Genomic DNA, 21,463 nt, shown 5'->3' on the forward strand with positions numbered 1-21,463 from the left:
AAAAAAGAGCAATCTGGATCTTTGGACAATTTAGCCTTCAGCTTACAAACTGATATAATTTATAGGACCAATAGTTATAATGCTATTTGACAGAGAAATGCTTTGATCACAATTACATTGTACCATGTTTTATTTAACTTATCCTAATATCACTTGTTTTAAAATAAATTGTTCCTGATTCTCAAGTTTACTCCTTCCTGAGTAATTATATTATTCCCCTGTCCTATGCACATCTGGTTGTAAGCATCTTTAGTTGCCCTGATTGTATAAAAGTATAAAAGGTTACATAATATTTTTTAAATGCCCTTAAGGATCTAATAAGATTTATTCCAAACATCTGTAAGGACCACAGAGGCTAGTTAATAGGATATTTTTGATAACAGCTACGGGACTATTTTGCTCTTTAGAGGATCCCTGGTATTTGCTGAACTTCATATAGTTTTTGTGCTGTTAATTTTATTTTTCATTTCAAGGCAGCATTATTAAGTAATTTTAGTTACCTTTTAAGTCATGATCTTTTTAACTTTGTTAATTTAAGCAAATTCAAAGCTTTCAGTGGAATATTAATCAAAATAATATGACTGGAGAGCAAAACTATATTGGAGGAAAATGCGTTTGCATAATTTGGATTATAAACAGATACTGCATTTAACCCTTAACTTAAACTCTGGTTTTAAAACCATCTGACAACATGCTATCAGTATCTAAGACGTTGCTAAACCAGCCATTTTCAATGGGGGCCCGAGGCACCTAACTCCCACCCATCCCCCCCCCCCCCACACATGGGGGCCATAACACGTTTAGTAAAATTTTTAATTTTTTTTAATGCAGTCGGTAGGAGAAAAGTATGCAGAAACTAAAACTTGACTACTTCACAGGGAAGGGGACCCATAAACTTTGAGCAGAGTCCTAAGGGAACCAAAGCCAGAAAGAGGTTGGGAATGGCTCTGCTAAACAACAACTCAAATTATTATTAAATACTTAAGTACAACTCACTTTAACTATTCTATTTAAAGCAATACATTTACACTCTAAATGCCTGTAAGCAACCTTTCAATTTGCCAATAATTCTTTCCATTAAAAAGAAAAGCAAGATATGTGCCTTGATGACTATTGCCCAGTGGTTCTTCCTCCATCATCCTGAAGTGCTTTGAAAGGCTGCATGGCTCATATTAACTCCAGCCTCCCAGGCAGCCTTGATCCACTACAATTTGCATACCACCATTTCCCTGGCCCTGCACTCTACCCTGGGACGCCTGGATAATAAGGTCACCTATGTCAAATTCCTATTTTTTGATCACAGCTCCACTTTCAATACCATAATCTAAACAAGCCATTTCTCTAAACTCTGAAACCCAGGTGTCAGTACATTGTTTTGCAACTGGACCCTCAACTTTCTGACTTACAAATTGTAAGCAGTGAGTATTGGTGACAACATCTTCTCCATGTTAATCCTTAACATCACTGCTCTGCAAAACTGAATACTCAGACCCTTATTACATGCCTTATATCCTCAAGAATACATAATCGTAGGTGACAACACCATTGTAGGCTAGATCTCAACCAATGCAGAGACACAGAACAGGAAGGAGATAGGGCGGCACGGTTGGCGTAGTGGTTAGTGCAATGCCTTTTCAGTGCCAACGAATGGGACCAGGGTTCGAATTCCACACTATCTGTAAGGAGATACTTCCACATTCTTCCCGTGTCTGCGTGGGTTTTCCTCGGGGGCTCAGTTTTCCTCCCATTGTTCGAAACATTGTAAATTAATTGGGTGTAAATTGGGCAGCACAGACTTGAGGGCTGAAATGCCCAGATACCTTGCTGTATGTCTAAATTTAAATTTACAAAATTTAAGATTTAAACGAGATATTGCATAGAACACTACAGCACAGTACAGGCTGTTGTGCCGACCCATGTATTCCTTAAAACAAATTTCAAACACTCCCTACTCTGTAGCCCTCTATTTTCTTTCCATCCATGTGCCTATCTATGAGTCTCTAAAATGCCCCTCATGTTTCAGTCTCCACCACCATCATGGCAAGGTATTACAACACTGTGTAAAAAAATACTTACCCCTGATCTCTCCCTCCCTTCACTTTGTACATATTAATTTTTTTTTAATTCAGATATACACCACAGTGACAGGTCATTTCAGCCCACGAGTCCTTGCTGTCCAATTTATACCCAATTAATCTACCTGTACATTTCGAACAATGGGAGGAAACGTGAGTGCCCAGGAAAAATCTATGCAGACGTGGGATTCTAACCCTGGTCCTGATCACTGGCAGTGTAAAGGCATTGCACTAATGCTTTGCTAACCATGCCACCCTTGTGGTGCTTGCTATTCCTGCCTGGGGAAATGGCACTGGCTGTCCACTCTATCTATGTCTTTCATAATCTTATAGACCTCTATTAAATCTCCTCATCCTTCTACGTTCTGAAGAGAAAAGTCCCAGCTCTGTTAGCCTTGCCTCACAAGACTTATTTTCCAATCCAGGCAACATCCTGGTAAATCTCCTCTGCACCATCTCCATAGCTTCCACGTTCTTCCTATAATGAGATGACCAGAAATGAAGACAATACTCTTCAGTGTGGTCTCACCAGAGATTTGTAGAATTGCAACATGACCTCTCGACTCTTGAACTCAATCCTCCAATTAATGAAGCCCATGATCCCATAGGCCTTCTTAACTATTCTATCAAAACCTGCATGGTGACCTTGAGGGATGTATGGATTTAGACCTCAAAATTCCTTAGTTCATCCACACTCTTAAGTAACCAACCATTAACCCTGTACTCAGTCTCTGGTTTATCCTTCCAAAATGCATCACCTCACACTTATTTGGATTGAACTCCATCTGCCACTTTTCCGCTCAACTCTGCATCCTGTCTATATCCTTTTGTAACTTATTACAACATTCAGCACCATCCACAACTCCTCCCATCTTTGTATCATCTGCAAACTTACTGAACCATCTTTCCATATTTTCATCAAGGTCATTTATAAAGATCACAAAGAACATGGGTCCCAGAATAGATCCTTATAGAACTCCACTAGTCACCGACTTCCAGGCAGATACTTTCCTTCCACTTCTACTCTCTGCTTTCTACATTCAAGCCATTTTAAAAAAATCAACACAGCTAAGGTTCCATGGATCCCATTCCTTGTGAGTTTATGAACAAGTCTCTCATGGGTGACCTTGTCAAATGCCTTATTAAAATCCATATAGACCATAAATAACAGCCTTCCCTCATAAATTTCCTTTTTTTTAATCTCCTCAAAAAAACTCAATTGCTGATGGTAGAAAACTGGAGAAACATAAAATTCTGGAAGGACCCAGTGGGTGAGGCAGTATCCATAGAAGGCAATAAATAGTCAACATTTGGGTTGAGACCCTTCACCAGGAATAGCAACAAATGGGTCGATGCCCAAATAAAGGAGCGAGGGGTAGGGGGTGGAGCACAGGTTGGAAAGTGATAGATGAAAACAGGAGGGAGAGTGAAAAAATAGATAAAAAGTAAGGTAGGAGTTGATGGGAGGAAGAGGAAAAGGGCTGAAGAAGAGGTACCGATAAGAGGAAGATTGGGAAGGGAGTGGGAAGCTAGCAGAGAGGGTATGAGTGATGGGGAGGTGAGGGGGAGGGGAAGAGAAGGAAAGGAGAAGAAGGAATGGCACCAGAGAAATAAGCAAGGTGGTTGGGGGGTGGTGGTGGGTGTGGGTTAATAAAATAAGAGGGAAGGTGGGTGATTTATGAACATTGGAGATGTTGATGCTGTCTGGTTGGAGACTACCAAGGAATAAAATGCATTTAACATGCAGCCTAAACCTGATAGTACAGTACGCTATAGACAGACATATTGGTATGGGAATAGGAAGTGGAATTGAAGTTGCTGGCCACTGGGAGACCCTGCATGTTGCGGCAAACGGAGGAAAAGTGCTCAACGAAGCGATCCCCCAATCTGTGACCAGTCTCCCTGATGTAGAGGAGGCCACACCGGAAGTATTTGATGCAGTAAATGACTCTTGCAGAACCGCAGATGAAGTGCTTCTCTCACTTGGAAGGACTGTTGGTGGTGTTCAGAGAGCAAGACAGAGGTAGAGGGACTGAGCCAACTCCAGACTGATCTGAAACAGTCCCTCCTTCTGCAATTTAGAGGGGTATATGTGAGAAAGGAACTCTAGAGGTGAAAAGCCAGCAAGCCATGATATTCATCTTAGAATCCTTCAAGATCATCTTCCAATCCTGATTCTGCACAGTGATCCACAGCTTTCAGGAAGAGGACAGCTCAGTCACATCCTTGCAGATGGGCATACAGAGGATCAATGGAACTTCTTATGCCAATCTGTGCAACCCTAAGGCTGCATACAGAATAGGCTCCCAGAGCTTCCTGTCCTCTACCACAGAGGTCTAATAGACCAGAAAAATCTGGACCAGCCAATTTCTCTGGGGGAGCTGATGGACTCCAGCATTCCTTTGGATCAAGTAAAACACCTGGAAGCAACTGATTACTAGCTAAGTTGTACACAGCTCTTTGAGTCTGGGTGGGCCCAACCTGCTGGAAGTATACAAGGTTATGTTCCTGGCAGGCATGAGGAGTCACTCTCATTTTCAAACAGCAGGGGGTGAAGAATTATATCAGATATTGGACACCCATATCATTGCTAAACATCAACTACAAAATCCTTACCAATGCCATCATCAGCAATTGAGTCAACAGATAATCCACCCTGACCAAACCAGCATTGTTCCAGGCAGGAAAATCTCTGACAGCCTCCCTGAGTTCAGACATACCATTGCCTACATGCAGGATGGTGGGGGGGTGGGGGGGGGGGTGGGGAGAGAGACCTGCCTGGTCAGCTTAGACCAGAAGAAGGCTTTTGACCAAATATTGCACTTATACATGATGGATGTGGTCTCCAAAATGGGCTTTGGGGTGGGAATCCAAAATTGAATTAAACTACTCTACACGTGTCACCATATGTATATGTATTTATCACAATAACTTCTGATTAATCCATAGTGGAGTCCAACTCAATGGGTAGGAAACAGATTGCTTCTCCATCAAGTCTGGTATCAGGCAGGGTTGCCTGCTCTCTCCATTCTTATTTATGCACTGCCTTTACTGAATTTATCAGGAAGGATGAGGGCACGAAGAGTGACATTGCCAGACAGTGGAGGCACTCTGGACAAAGCATTCCTGAACATAGACGACATTGCCATCTTCTGTTCAGACACACAATCGGTACGCAGATATTTCAGTATCTACGGCCATTTTGAGTCTGTATCAGGCACAAGGGCAATGCAATGCTCTTGGCAACTAGTCTGACCAATCCACTATTCCCTTCACAGTCAGATATGACTAGCTGAAGATGTGGGGGACCTGGTTTGGAGAGGCTACGAGGCATGAAGCAAAAATTGGTCAGAGTGGATTGCAAAGGTCCATTTGAAATTCCATCTATGGGCACAATGCTCTTTCTCATGAACAGGGAAGAACCTGGTCATCAGGTGCAAAGTGCTCTTGGTGTTGCTGTATTGTATATGGCACAGGTGTGGGCCAACCCCTGCAGCTGGTTTATAAAGGGATTCCAGATTGAGAGAATCTGTAGGGTCACCATGTAAAAGGCACCAGACAAAGAGAGCAAGGGTATATCACCTTTGTGTGTGCATCAGGCTGGGCGTGGATTCAAAGTATGAGGGCACCAAGAGTTGTGAAGGATGGGCCTGGTCCTGATGCCATGCAATGTCCCACATGACCTATCCTTAATGGCAATCAACATAGATACACCTCAAGGATGCATTCTTAGCCCACTGATTTACTCTCTCTATACTCATGACTGTGTGATTAGGACATTTCAAATGCCATCTACAGATTTGGTCATCAGCAGAATCACAGATGGAAATTAGGAAGCATACAAGAGGGTGATAGATCAGCTGGTTGTCACAACAATAACCTTGTACTCAACTTTGCAAAACTAAGGAACTGATTGTGGAGTTCAGGAGGGGGAAATCAAGAGAACACAAACCAGTCCTCATCAAGGGGTTACCATTGGAAAGGGTAATTCCTGGGTGTCATCATCTCTGAAGATCTATCCTGAGGACTCCATGTTGATACACTTATGAAAAAAGCTCACCAGTGGCTATACTTTGGAATTTGAGGAAATTTGGTATGTCACCAAAGAGTCTTGCAAATTAATGCAGGTGTAGCGTGGAGAGCATTCTGACTGGTTGCATCATTGTCTGGTATGGAGATGCCAAGTCTGAACTTGACCAGTGCCATTATGGGCATTAGTTTTCACTTCATTAAGAACATTTACCAGGCGCAGTGTCTCAAGAAAGCAGCCTTGGACCTCAGTCTTCACTCCACTGAAGACATCTACAAGAGGCTGCATCTTAAGAAAGCAGCCTCTATCTCAAAAATCTTCACCACACAGGCCATGCCATCTTCAAATTGCTACCATCACGAAGGATGTACAGGAGCTGAAGATGAACACCCAGCAGCACAAAAACAGCTTCTTCCCCTCAGCCATCAGATTCTGAATGGATAATGAACCACAGACACAATCTCACTTTCCCTTCTTTTTGCAGGAATTTATTTATTTTTAAATGTAATTTATAGGAATATTCGCACCTGTAATGCTGCCGCAAAACAACAAATTTTGTGATGTTCACGACAATAAATTTGATTCTGATTCTTCTCACTGCTACCATCAGGAAGGAGGTACAGGAACCTGAAATTGAATACCCAATGACATAAAAACAGCTTCTTTGCCTCAACTATCAAGCAACTCCTTTTCACCATCAAGATCATCTACAGGGAACATTGCCATTGGAGAGCAGCAGCAATCATTAAGGATCCACATCACCCAGCATGCACTTTGTTCTCACTGCTACCATCAGGAAAGAGGTATTTGTGCCACAAGATTCACACCAACAAGTTCATGGACAGCTGCTATCCTTCCACCATCAGACACCTCAATGACAAACTCAGTCAGGGACTCATTTAAAGACTCTTACTTGTGCACATTATTGTTTGTTTTTTTCCTCCTCTCTATATTGCACATTTTGTTTATTTGTTTACATGTACTTTTTTTGCACTACCAATTAGTGGTAATTCTGCCTAGCTCATGGGAAAAAAAATCTCAGGGTTGTATGTACTCTGACAATAAATCTGAAATCTGAACCAGATCATAATTTATAGTAATCAAATGTCTAAGATTCAACTTTTCTCACTGCTGCCATCAGGAAGATGATACAGGAGCCTGACGACACACACTCAATGTTACAATAACAGCTTCTTCCCCTCCACCATCAGATTTCTGAATGGACAAGGAATCTATGGGCACGACCTCATCTTTTCTCTTTCTTTGCAATTGCTTTTTTTAAATCTCATATTTACATAATTGAAATTTATAGTATTTTCCACCTTGTTCCACACAATATTGCTGGCACAAAACAACAAATTTCATAACCTGTTCATGACAATAAACCAGATTCTGAGTTCCTGAGTAAGGAAGCATCTTCAGCACATCACTGCAGCAGTCCATTGTCCCTTTGGGTTTCCAGAGAGTCACCTTTATTCTGGTACCAAAGAGGGCAACAGTAACAGGCATCAATTACTACCGCCCAATGCTTCAAGCATTTGGTGATGGAGTGCATCAAAGCACACCTCCCAGAGACATTGGACCCATTTCATTTCACCTACAGATGGAACCATTCCACTTACACTGCAAAAGCCTTGTCCCTCCACTCTATCCTATCCTACCTGGAGACCAATACCTCATATGGCATGGCCTGGGTGTTGTTCATTGACTTCAGCTAGGCATTTAATATGATCATACCCCAGAGACTTGTGGAGAAACTTGGTCTCCACAACCTTTTCTGTAACTGGATTCTGGACTTCCTAATGGAAAGACCACAGTCTGTTTGGTTGGTAGCTGAACGTTGAGCACCATCACTCCAAGAACTGGCAGGGCTTTGTGCTCAGCCCACTCTTATTCACTCTATTAACCCATGACTGCAATGCCAGATCCAGCTCAAACAGAGTCATAAAGTTTGCAGATGATTGTAGTTGGCTTCATCACCAACAACAAAGGGCTGCACTGCAGAGAAGAGGTGGAAATCTCGTTAAATGGTGTGAGAATAACAACTTGAGTCTCAACGTGGACAAGACAAAGGAAATGATTGTGGACTTCAGGAGGACCAGGGTCGACGACCCTCCACTACACATTAACAGCTTGGTAGTGCAAAGAGTAGAGAATACAAAGTTCCTTGGAGTCGACTTAAGAAGTGACCTATCCTGGACACAAACATCTGCTCATTTTTCAGGAAGGTGCAACAATGACTGTACTTCCTGAGAAGATTGAGGCAGGCAAGGCTACCAGCTACCATCCTGACAACTTTCTGCAGGAGCTCTATTGAGAGCATCCTGTCCGGCTGCATCACAGTATTGTACTCTAGAGTCTAGAGCATCAAATTGGAGGTCAATCCACAAACACAAAGTGGCAGAGAGGATCACTGGGGTCTCCCTTCATCCCATTAGTGGGAATTACTGGGATTGTTGTCTGAAGAGGGCTCACAAAATTAGTGAGGACTCCTACCACCCCAAACACAGCATCTTTCAGCTACTCCCATTGGGAAAAAGATACAGAAGTATCAGCCAGAACCATGAACCTGAGAAACATCTTCCCACAATCATTGAGACTGCTAAATGACCAATGAACTGCTCATACAAACACTCCAAGAGTCAACTATTTATTTAATATTTATTTATTTTAATATTTGTACCCAAGTACTGTACATATGTATCATTTGTATGTATGTACGTTATGTCTGTATATGTGAGACACAGTTTCGTCAAATTGTGCTTGAACAGTTGAATGATAAATGAACTTGAAAATCATTCAACAAAGAGATTGAAACAATGGAAATAAATTGCATTATTACCATGGAATATTCAGTTATATATGAACTCAAACAAATTCTGTGATTGCAAGGCCACTGATACACTACAAATCATGGGATGTAGAGCAACATGGCTGAATTGGATTTCAAGTGATTTCCTAAGTTACTAGCTGATTTGAAATAAGCTCCTTAATCAGTGACATATTTAATGAAAGTAAAATATGAAAGTCTGTAGACATTGTAGTTGAAGTAAAAACACAGTGCTGGAGATGCTCAGCAGGTCAAAGAGTGTACTTTAGAAAGCACAGATAAAGATACATCACCAATGTTTTGGGCTTGAACCTTCATCAAGGTATGACACAATGTAGGCAGGTACTTGAATAAACTGGTGGGGGGGGGGGCAGGAGGACTATCCCAAAGGCAAGAGGTAATAGATGGATAATGCCCTCCCTCCTTATCCACCTCTTACCTCTTGCCTTTGGGACTGTGCTCCTCCCCTGCCCCTCCCCCCCCCATCAATTTGTTTGGGTGCCTGCCTACCTTGACAAAGGGCTCAAGCCCAAAATATTGGTTATAAATCTTTATCTTTGCACTATAAAGTACACTGTTTGACTTGATTTTCTCCAACAAATTCAACAGCTTGGCTATTCCAAGCTGTCTGTCATACATAGCCTAATTAGCTAATAATTTCTGATTTTATTCAAATTTTGGACAACCAGTACCTGCACATTGCAATGCTAAATTCAGGAATGAGCCAGAAGTAAGATTGCCAGTAATCAAATTTCCGACACTACCACTGAATTCAGTACTGAATCCAGGTGCAGAGGAACAAACATATCATTCAAATATCTTTCCAATCCAAATTATTTGGACTTGCATCTGTATATTGTAACCCCCTTCATTTTAATGAGATCACCAACCTTGACTGAAAAGTTAAGTACATGTAAAACAGAGTTTTACTGCACCAAGTCACAGGTATGAAAAGACACCATTGTCAGTACATAAAGCATCTTTTCAAATTAGCATCTGTTTAGGACATTATGGTTTTATTTCATCTCAATGTTTTTGGTTACTTTGTCACACTTAAGAGCATTTTAATCTGTTTATGATTTTTTTTTACATTTTCTTAATATAATTATATTTTATTATTTGTATCCTATCAAATAGCTTTTTAAAAAAAATATTCATAGTTTTACAGACTTGTTTTGCCAAGTGTTATAGGAAACAATCCTCCCCTTTTACAGGTCATTTTTTTGTTGTCCTTCCTTTTTCCTTCTCCCCCCACCTTTTCCTCCCTCCCACTTTAACCCAGATAAAAGCATAAAAATCAGTGATTAAAAATAACAATACAAATGCATGGGAGGGGGGAAAAGAAAAAGGGGGGGGGAGCCAGCAGGACTTCCAAATTGTCTCCTCGTTCTCAGTATTTCAGGGCTTGTGTAATCCCGTTATTCCTATTGAGTAAGGCCCTGGGAAGGCTATTCAGTATGTCGCAAGTATGGCTGCCACACCTCAACGAATGCGTCATATCTCCCTCACAAGTCAATATCAAATGACGATGATCTCATACATTTAGAAATTATTTAAAGGGCATTGGCAGCAGCAAGCAGCCGTGTCACAACTCATGGTGTACACCATCTTTTCCTCTGTGAACTATACTCTGCAATGTTGTAGTTAAAATATGGTTGCCTTGGATAGATAGCACAAAAAACTTAGATTTTCACTGTTTCTCGGTACACATGACAATGACCATTTAAATTCAATTTAATTCACCTTGTAGGAGGGCTGAAGCAGCCAGAACTTAAGGATTCAAAGGGAAAAGACATCCATGGGCGGCACGTTTAGTTAGCACAACTGTTACAGCACCAGTGACTTGGGTTCAAATCCTGTGCTGTCTGTAAGGAGTTGGAACATTCTCCCCATGTCTGCATTGGTTTCCTCTGGGTGCTCCGGTTGCCTCCCACCCTTAAAAACATACAGGGCTGTTGGTTAATTTGGATGTAATTGGGCAGAACGGATTTAAGTTGCCAGAATCAGCTTCTACCATGTTGTAAATAAAATTTAAATTAAAAAAAATAGAGTAAGTTCAAATGAAGAGCCTGTGCAGGAGGCAGAATTGAGCATTGTCTTCCACAGAGACAATGGTCAAGTTGTTCAATTAGTATCAAGAAGCCTGGGCTAAAATGTCACAGATGCGAAATGGCATTCAACAACTGTGGCTGGGGAATTTAAATTTAAGTAATTTATTATTCTGGAATATTTAATATTAATTAAGACAATTAAGAAACAAATGGATACTGACAAGTTTATAGTCATCTGTGTAGTCAGGGTCCTTGATGATAGAAGCTGGGATCTTGAAGGATCACCTCTTGTACATATCCTTAATGGAGTGAAGATAAATGCCCATGATGGCCCTGGCCGAGTTTACAACCCTCTGTAGCCTTTTCCTGTCCTGTGCACCTTTGATGACATATCACATCTCCTCAAACCCCTAATGAAATATTGTGCCTACTTCATGATTGCATCAACATGATGGTCCCAGGATAGTTCAGAGATGTTGACATCTTGGAATTTGAAGTTTTTTTTTACGCTTTCCACTGCTGACCCCTTGATGATGACTTATTTGTATTCTCCTGGTTTCCCCTGTCATTAAGTGCTAGGTTGTGGTGACAACACTCATTTTGCTGATCTATCTCGCTCCTGTATACTTCCTCATTTCCATCTGTGATTTTGCTGACAACCATGGTGCCATTGGCAAATTTGTAGATGATATTTGAATTGTGCCTAGCCACACAGTCATGAGTGAAGAGAGTAGAGCAGTGGGCTAAGCACGCATCCTTGAAGTGCACCTGTGTTGACTGGCGATGAGGAGATGTTATTACTGATCTGCATTGACTATGGTGTTCCAATGAGGAAGCCAAGGAACCATTTGCAGAGGGATGTGCAGAAGCCCATGTTCTGAAGCTCATTGACTAGTATTGAGGGGATGATGTTGAAAGCTGAGCTATAATGGATGAAAATGATATGCGAGTCTGTTATATATAAATAATCACACACGCACAGCACTGTAACAGGCCAATTCGGCCCTACGAGTCCATGCTGCCCAAATTACACCCCATTAACCTACATCTCACTGCATTTTTGAAGGGTGGGAGGAAACCGGAGCCTCTGGAGAAAAAACCCACGCAGGCACAGGGAGAACGTACAAACTCCTTACAAACAGTGCAGGATTCGAACACAGGTTTGGTCCCGATCACTGGTGCAAACCGGTACGATTTATTTATTTCTTTATATGACTATTTCTACTTTGTTCTTGTGTGTCCTAAACTTCTAACCTCTTTGAAAGCCTTCTATCTATCTTTTGGCTTTTCAGATCAAACTACTTTGGTTTTTTTTATATCATATTTCATTGATTTAATTCTCAAAAATTAAGTCCTAACAGGTCTTAACAAATCTGTTGAATATCCTATTGCAAGAATTACTTCTCATACTGTCATAGACAGGCAAATGTCTGGCACTTAAAATAAACAGATTTTTAATTACTTGAGAAAAACATTTGCTCTTCAATTGCAAGATTCTTTTACAATTGTTCTTAATTATAAAATTGGAATAATTTTCTCTGCTATAAATAACAACGCAATATATGATAAGGATAAGATCACTCTAGACACTTCTGTTCAAACACAAATCTCCATAAACCTTGACAAGCCTAGTTGTGCCTGCCTCTAATTAGAAACAGATGCTAACCATGAAAGATCCTTTTGTCCTCACAGAACTGTCTTTGAATATCCATAGTTAAAGCATTAACTCTTTCTGTTTTACAAGAGCAAAGTCAGTTTGTTGCAAATACTATTTTTAAGAATAACTCTGTGAAATGTCAAGACAACATACATCTTTTTTCCTTCAATATATAGTGACCAATGGACCTGTTCACGGGAATGTTCTGTTTACAGTACTCCCAACTGTATCAATTCCATTGTTCACAATTCTGTATCCTATATCTGTCCACCCAAACCTCAAAATGGGTTTCTTTGTCCTCACTTGCAAGCAGCCTCCAGCTTTAACAGATTACCTTAAGCCATTTTTGCCTTTGATAGGCAAATATAATTAAAAATATCTTGCATCGATTGAAATAACTTTTAAAAACAGTAATTACTAAAAAAAATGTAATTAATGCAGATTAATTCACTCAAATAATTAAAATATAAATAAAGATATAGTAAATTAAACAAAGCATGTGACTCACACATTTGATTAAGATTTTGGAAGAGGTGACTAAGATAATTAACATTATCTACATGAATTTTAGCAGTTTTTGGCAAAGTCCCACATAGGCTAGTCTGGAATTTAGATCACATGGTGAGCAAGCCTATTTTGGATGCAAAATTGCCTCAGTAGAAAGACTCAAATATTAAATTCAAGTGTGCATATTGAATGCAATTCTTGAGTCATTCTAAAGTGCAATTAAATCCAAATATGTAATTATAAAAATTGTAGACTAATGGAGTCTTCATTTTAGTTATTACTGTGATAAAATCTTAATTTTCTTTATAGTAATTATGGACACTTTTTTCTTTCACCTGCCTCTGTCCATGCTATTTTTTGTCACCACTGTTATATACTGATTAGCACACCCACAAACAAATGAAACTGATCCATTTGATCATTTCAAAATCCACATGCAGCATTCTTAAAACAAAATGAATGAACATGTAAATTCTGAACAGTTGATATTGATTTCTGTCGCAGAATTATAACAGTGAGAAAGTAAATGATTTTCACATATATTTGTAGCCTTCTTGATTAAAGGGTTTTGATTCAAAATATTGACTGACAATTTCTACTCATGAATGCTCCAGAGAACCTCCAGCATTTCATTGTTTGCTTTGTTATTGGTAATTAACTTAAATGGCTTTAATTGTCTATCCCTTTCCTTTTTAAAATTGTAAGCGCAAACATTTTTAACAGATAATAAATTCTCTCTGCTGGGATCGTAGAGGAAAGACAAAGTCCAACAATCTTGTCACTTTATATCAAGCTAATGTACTATATTTTGGTTGAATGTGGGTTTGTTTGAACTGGTCTGGAGATGAATATTGCATTCATGCACTCACTTAATTAGAAACAGAATGCTAAGCAAAATATGCCTGTCTGTGTGGAAGTTAATTTTCATCTAAAGCAACAAGTATCGTGTAATAATATTTCAATTATTAACCATGGACATGAAGGTCATTGAGACCCAAACATTTTTAGGCTAAATGCAAGCCTCATAGATGTTAGACATAACTATGCATATATTAGGGTGTAGTTTGATGATGCCATGATTAACTGTGGAGATCACATAACTGTATAGGCTGGGTTAGAAAAAGGCAACAAGATGACCAAGCTTACATTTTTAAGACAGGTATTGCTTATAATATTATGTGGACAGTTGAGAAAACTTTTGTATATTTCCTTGTGTGCAAAATTTGAAAGTGGATAACTATAGTGCTATTGGTTAGGCTGCTAGTAGAGTCGTTTTGTTTTATTTGTTTTACTTGGAAACAAACTATATAAGAATATTATTGCCTTTGAATTTTTTCGGAAAAATTCAGAATTTTTTTGGAACTTGCTCAATGAGCAGGTTCTGGATACTTCCCATGTTTTCTCTTGCTCTGCTATTTTCATTATCTATAGACCATCACTTCAAATATAGAAAGGATGTCCTTTGGGAATGAAAAGTTGAAAAAAATTTACAAAAACGGACTTCTCCACAACTTTACTCACTTGGCTACTTTCGTAACAGTTACATCAATAGAAGAATATTGCTCATTTAGCCTTCCTATTATTCTTCATTCATCTGGTAGTATGTAACAATTTACTTGATAACATATATTTATAAAAATTAAGATCTTGTTCCATAACACAAATAAGCATGTTAAATAGCAGTTTCCTTCAATGGAATACAGATTTCAAATATATCCTTTAGGGTATCAACTGACAATAATTAAGAAGTGATTTTTTTTGTTCAAATAATTTAATCTTGTCAGGGGCTTGAAGGAGCTTCAGACCAATGGCTACTGTAGCTCTCTCTCCGTAATTTTGCTATAAAGACAGATGATTATCATACTTCCTGTTCTGAATTTCCATAAAATAAAAAGTTAATTTAAACTTGCTGATTACATAAAACAAGTAATATTAAATTGACTGTCCAATAAATATTCTGATTATTTATTTATGTTGTAGTTAATGGAATGGCAATTGGTATACAATGGGCAACTGATCTCACATAACCCATATTCTTTGGCTTGGCTTCGCGGACGAAGATTAACGGAGGGGTAATGTCCACGTCAGCTGCAGGTTCGTTTGTGGCTGACAAGTCCGATGCGGGACAGGCAGACATGGTTGCAGCGGTTGCAAGGGAAAATTGGTTGGTTGGGGTTGGGTGTTAGGTTTTTCCTCCTTTGTCTTTTGTCAGTGAGGTGGGCTCTGCAGTCTTCTTCAAAGGAGGTTGCTGCCCGCCGAACTGTGAGGCGCCAAGATGCACAGTTTGAGGCGATATCAGCCCACTGGTGGTGGTCAATGTGGCAGGCACCAAGAGATTTCTTTAGGCAGTCCTTGTACCTCTTCTTGGTGGCCAGAGGACAGCTATTACACTATTGATAAAAGTTAAGATTATCTAATGATATTGAAAACAACAGGTCAAGCAGAAAAAAGGATAATTCTTTACTGGATTTTTCAATGAAACCTAATGAAGGATCATCACCCTGAAAGACAAATGCTGTTTCCATATCCATTGATGCTTTTTGACCTGCCGGTGGCTTCTAGCCTTTTCTATTTTTGTTTCAGACTTCCAGTGAATTTTAGATTTTCACTAATTGTATTGGGTACATCATATTGATGTCTAGTTGGTTGATCCATAGAAAACCACTGGCTAAGTGAAATACATATATAAGTATATTCTGGACTTCTGTGTCTGTCTACTGCAGCACAGAAATATGCCCTTGGGCTAACCATTGTGTTCAATGGCATTCTTTAATGCTCTGAGTTAAGGGGCAATTCATATCTGATCCCTCAGCTTTATTCCAGTCTTAGCTAGTTCATTCGGAATGTTTCCATACATTTGACGTTCACAAAAAGGTAAATGGTGTCATTTTTTTTCACAACTTTATTTTAGTTACTATTAAAATTTATTAATTTATTTATTAAAAACATAATAACAAAAATAAGAGCAGGAGTAGGGCATCCAGCCTGTTGAGCCTGCTCCACCATATAATGAGAACAGGTCTGATCTGACTGTGGACTTATCTTAACTTCCCAATAATCCCCAATTCTTCAAAAATCTATCAATGGTATTTGTGTCTTAAATACATTCAATGAGGGAGCCTCTACTGTTTAATTGAGCAGAGAATTCCACAGGTTCATTACTCTCAGAGCACCAGTTTCTCCTTATCTCTGCCTTAAATCTACTCCTCAAAATCTTGAGGTATGGCCCCTAACATAACTGTAAATATGTTTTTACAAGATCCCCCCTCATTTTTCTATACTCTAATGAGTACAGTCCCAAGCTACTCAACCTCTCCTCATAACTGACCCCCTTTCACCAAAAACTACTGTGAACTTCCCCTGGACTGCCTCCAAAGCCAATATACCTTTCTCAAATTAGCAGATCAGAACTCCACACAGTTCTCCAGGTGTGACCTCATTTGTACCCAATACAATTGCAGCAGATACTTCCTGCTTTTAAATTCAATCCCTCTAACTAAATCTTTTTTACAAGTATTCCCAGTTCTCCTTGCACAACAGCATGCTACAGATTTTCTTTATTTAAATATAGCCTGATTTAATATTTTTTTTTCCAGAGGGGATGACTTTACATCTACTAACATTGTATTCCATCTACCAGCATCTGCCTATTCACTCAACCTTTTTATAGCTCTTTGCAAACTCCGCTCTCTGCACAATTTGCTCTTCAATTCCATTTAGTATCATCAGGAAACTTAGTTACACAACTCTTGGACAATATGGTGAAAACACTATCATCATGTCCTTTCCTGGTTGACCCTACTCTCACTGGGGGCAGGATTGCAAGTCTCCTCCCACTTTGAACTGACCACCACTGCCATTAATGATCACCCGAAGTGCTACTTCTGCGGGCAGGCTAAGCACCCAAAGAAATCCTGCCCTGCCAGTGACGCCATCTGTGGAAAGAAAGGACACTTCGTGAAGGTCTGCAAGTCCAAACCAATCCCAAGTTCCAGCAGTGCTGTGTGTGAGTGGGGGCAACCATCTTTGATGACATCATGTCCATTGTCACTTTCTGGGGAACTGCGACAGCCATGTTCCAGAGACCACTGCCGGTGATAACACCACTTCTGTCTTCTTCCCCTTCTCTTCCGGTGAACTACATCCGGGCTGCATATGTGCCATGGGGACTGCCATCTTATTCGACCACCACTAGGCAACAGAACTCCTCAGATAATGAACTGGATATCAGCACAATCCTCAATCAGGACAGACCCCATCAACTTTCCAGGTCCATGATGGACATCCACCCCACCACTTGCCTATTTGACAGTGGAAGCACCAAAAGCTTCATCAACCCAGACACTATACAGCACTACCCTCTCGGGGTAAAGCCTGCAAACCACCAGATCTCCATGTTGCCCATATCTCACTCGGCAGATATTCGTGGCAGTTGCACAGTAACACTAACAGTCCGGGGCATATTATATCCGGACTTTAAACACCTTGTACTGCCACAGTTCTGTGCACCTGTCCTACTGGGATTAGACTTGCAATGTAACATGAAGAGCATCACCATGGAGTAAAATGGGCCCCATCCTCCCCTCACGGTCTGCAATGAGCAGGTTTTAAACCACATGACCGACCATCAGCCCCAAACCCAATAACCTCATACAACATGCAGTCTCTCCATGCTCTGGATCTCTCCTCACCCATTCTCCAATCTTACCTGACTGTAAACCTGTCGCTACAAAGTCAGCAATATAGTGACTCACTTCTGTCTTAATAAATGCCTTGTCCCCATCGCCACAAAGTCGGCAATATAGCATCGGGGACAGGGTATTTATTGAGACAGAAGTGAGACACCTCCTTACTGAGGGGGTGATAGAACAGAGTATGAGGCCCTGGAGAGCCCAGGTAGTGGTGGTGAAGAATGGGGAGAAACACCAGATGGTCATCAATAGGTTTACCCAGTTGGATGCATAGCCCCCTGCCCTGCATAGCCAACATGGTGAACAAGGTTGCACAGTACGTTGTTCTCCACCATAGACCTTAAGTCCGCCTACCATCAGCTCCCCATTCACCCGGAAGGCCCCCAGTATACCACCTTTGAAGCAGATGGCAGGGTTTATCACTTCCTGAGGGTCCCCTTTGGAGTCACGAATGGAATTTGTCTTTCAGAGGGAAATGGATTAGATGGTAGATGAACATGGGCTGTGGACCACTTTCCTATACCTCGATAATGTCACCAACTGCAGACATGACCAGTAGGACCATGATAGAAACCTCCAGAAATTCCTCCATACCACAAAGTGGCTAAATCTGATGTATAACACAGGTAAGTGTGTCTTAGCACACATTGCCTGGCTATACTAGGTTACATTGTAGAGAATAGAATCATTAGCCCTGACCCTGACCACATGCACCCTCTGTTAGAACTCCCACTCCTCTACTGCCCCACTGCCTCAAGACCTTGAATAGGTGCCTGGGGTTTTCTCTTATTATTGTCAATGGGTTCCTAGCTACACAGAGAAGGCCCAACCCCTCATCAAGGCCACTGTTTCCCCATCGGCAGAAACCCGCGAGGCATTTGACCGTATCAAAGCTGACATAGCAAAGGCCATGATGCATGCAGTGGACGAATCCATCCCATTCCAGGTGGTGTGCTATGTGCCCGACTTTGACCTGGCTGCCACACTTAACCAGGCAGGCAGGCCCGTAGTATTTTTCTTTCACGCACCCTCCAGGACCCCGAGATCCGACACTCCTCCATCGAGAAGGAGGCCCAGGCAATCATTGAAATGATATGTACTGGAGACATTATCATGTCAGTAAGCATTTTACCTGCTGACTGACCAATAGGCAGTCGCCTTTGTGTTTAACAATCAGCAGCAGGGTAAAATCAAAAATGATAAAATTCTGAGGTGGGGAATTGAGCTCTCCACATACAATTATGGCATACTGTACTGGCCTGGAAAGCTCAATGAGCCCTCAGATGTCCTGTCTTGGGGGATTTGTGCCAGTGCACAGATAGATCACCTGCAGGCACTGCACTATGACCTCTGCCACTCTGGAAACATTTTTTTTCACTTCATCAGGCCAGTAATCTCCCCTACTCCATCGAAGACATTAGGATCTGTGCGGAGTACAAACCACACTTCTACCAGCCTGACCAGTCACACCTGATCAAGGTCAGTCGCCTCTTTGAATGTCTAGGCATGGACTTCAAAGGACCCCTACCCTCCACGAACTGCAACGTATACTTTGTCAACATCATCAATGAGTACTCACAGTTCCCCTTTGCCATCCCCTGCCTGGACATGACTGAAGCTACCGTGATAAAGGCTCTCAACAATCTGTTCATCATTTTCAGATACCCCTGCTATATAACCCAAAAGGGAATGGCCAGGTGGAGTGAGAGAACAGCAAGGTTTGGAAGGCAGTACTACTGGCGAAGTCTAAGGGCTTCCCTGTCCCCCACTGGCAAGAGGTTCTCCCAGAAGTGCTCCGCACGATCTGGTCCCTCCTGCGTCGGGCAACCAATGAGACACCTAATGAGAAGCTGGTTACATTCCCCAGGAGAGTCAGGAACCACCTTACCTGGCTGGTGTCCCCAGGACCAGTACTACTCCGTAGACATGTGAGGACACACAAGTCTGACCCTCTGCTCGAGAAGCTCCAGCTGCTCAACGCAAACCCACAGTATGTCTACATGGCATTCCCAGATGGGCGTGTGAACACTGTGTCTATCCTGGACCTGACACATGTCTAGATGCCTATGTTAAAGTCATAACTTTTCCTGATTGACTCTGCTCTCACTGGCCGGTTCTTGACTCCCTCCCCCAACTTTCTTCCCAATAAAGACTGTCACGCCACAAGCCAATTGCAGCAATAGGGGTTCCACATTGGTTAATGACTTTTTCAGAATGCGCAATAATTTTCTTGATTCAAATTGAGTCCAATGAACTATAGGTTTCAAAAAATACCTAAGATACTCATGGGATAAATCCCAATTGCAGTCTGAATCAGTGTGAGTGACCAACACAGGGATGCTGTCCATCTCTTGTAAATAAAAGCCTTCAGTCTCGGCATGGCTCATACATCAGTACCCTTCTTCAAATCACTTCTGAATTGATTCATTTAAATGAATGTATTATCTTTACTTAGTTTATTTTTTAAAATGATTTTAATTTTTCAACTCTTTAAATGTCTCTGTTTAGGTAGGTATATGGACAGAGTCTCTATTTGAACTGCAGCAAGGTTATTTGCTGTTCATAGCCTGATGCAACTCATGGAATGATTGCATTAAAGAGGAAGCTGTTGGGAACCACACTACCAAAATAGGTATAATTGGTGGATCATTGATCAGGTGCAATATGAATGTATTGTATAGTTAAACATTTCCCATGAGTATCTTAGGTAGTTTTTGAAACCTCTAGTTCATTGGACTCAATTTGAATTAAGAAAATTATTGCCCATTCTGAAAAAGTCATTAACCAATGTGGAAAAAAGAGACTTGCGCTATTTGTTTAATGTTATTATCACTGCAGATGTGGGCTGTGAAATAGTTTTTAAGTATAATTTAAATATACGCTTATCTTTGTGAGGTTTTTCAGTTGGTTGTTTTTCCAGACTCTTTTGTGTAGTCTTCCAAAGGCGCTATTTGCCTTGGCGAGTCTGTTGTCTATCTCATTGTCGATCCTTGCATCTGATGAAATGGTGCAGCCGAGATAGGTAAACTGGTTGACCGTTTTGAGTTTTGTGTGCCCGATGGAGATGTGGGGGGGCTGGTAGTCATGGTGGGGAGCTGGCTGATGGAGGACCTCAGTTTTCTTCAGGCTGACTTCCAGGCCAAACATTTTGGCAGTTTCCGCAAAGCAGGACGTCAAGCGCTGAAGAGCTGGCTCTGAATGGGCAACTAAAGCGGCATCATCTGCAAAGAGTAGTTCACGGACAAGTTTCTCTTGTGTCTTGGTGTGAGCTTGCAGGCGCCTCAGATTGAAGAGACTGCCATCCGTGCGGTACCGGATGTAAACAGCGTCTTCATTGTTGGGGTCTTTCATGGCTTGGTTCAGCATCATGCTGAAGAAGATTGAAAAGAGGGTTGGTGCGAGAACACAGCCTTGCTTCACGCCATTGTTAATGGAGAAGGGTTCAGAGAGCTCATTGCTGTATCTGACCCGACCTTGTTGGTTTTCGTGCAGTTGGATAATCATGTTGAGGAACTTTGGGGGACATCCGATGCGCTCTAGTATTTGCCAAAATACTAGATAATAGTTGGTTGCCACCAGCGTTGTCTCCGCTCCATCCTCAACATCCATTGGAGCGCTCACA

The sequence above is a fragment of the Narcine bancroftii genome, chromosome 4, assembly GCF_036971445.1.
Source record: "Narcine bancroftii isolate sNarBan1 chromosome 4, sNarBan1.hap1, whole genome shotgun sequence".
Lineage (NCBI taxonomy): Eukaryota > Metazoa > Chordata > Chondrichthyes > Torpediniformes > Narcinidae > Narcine > Narcine bancroftii.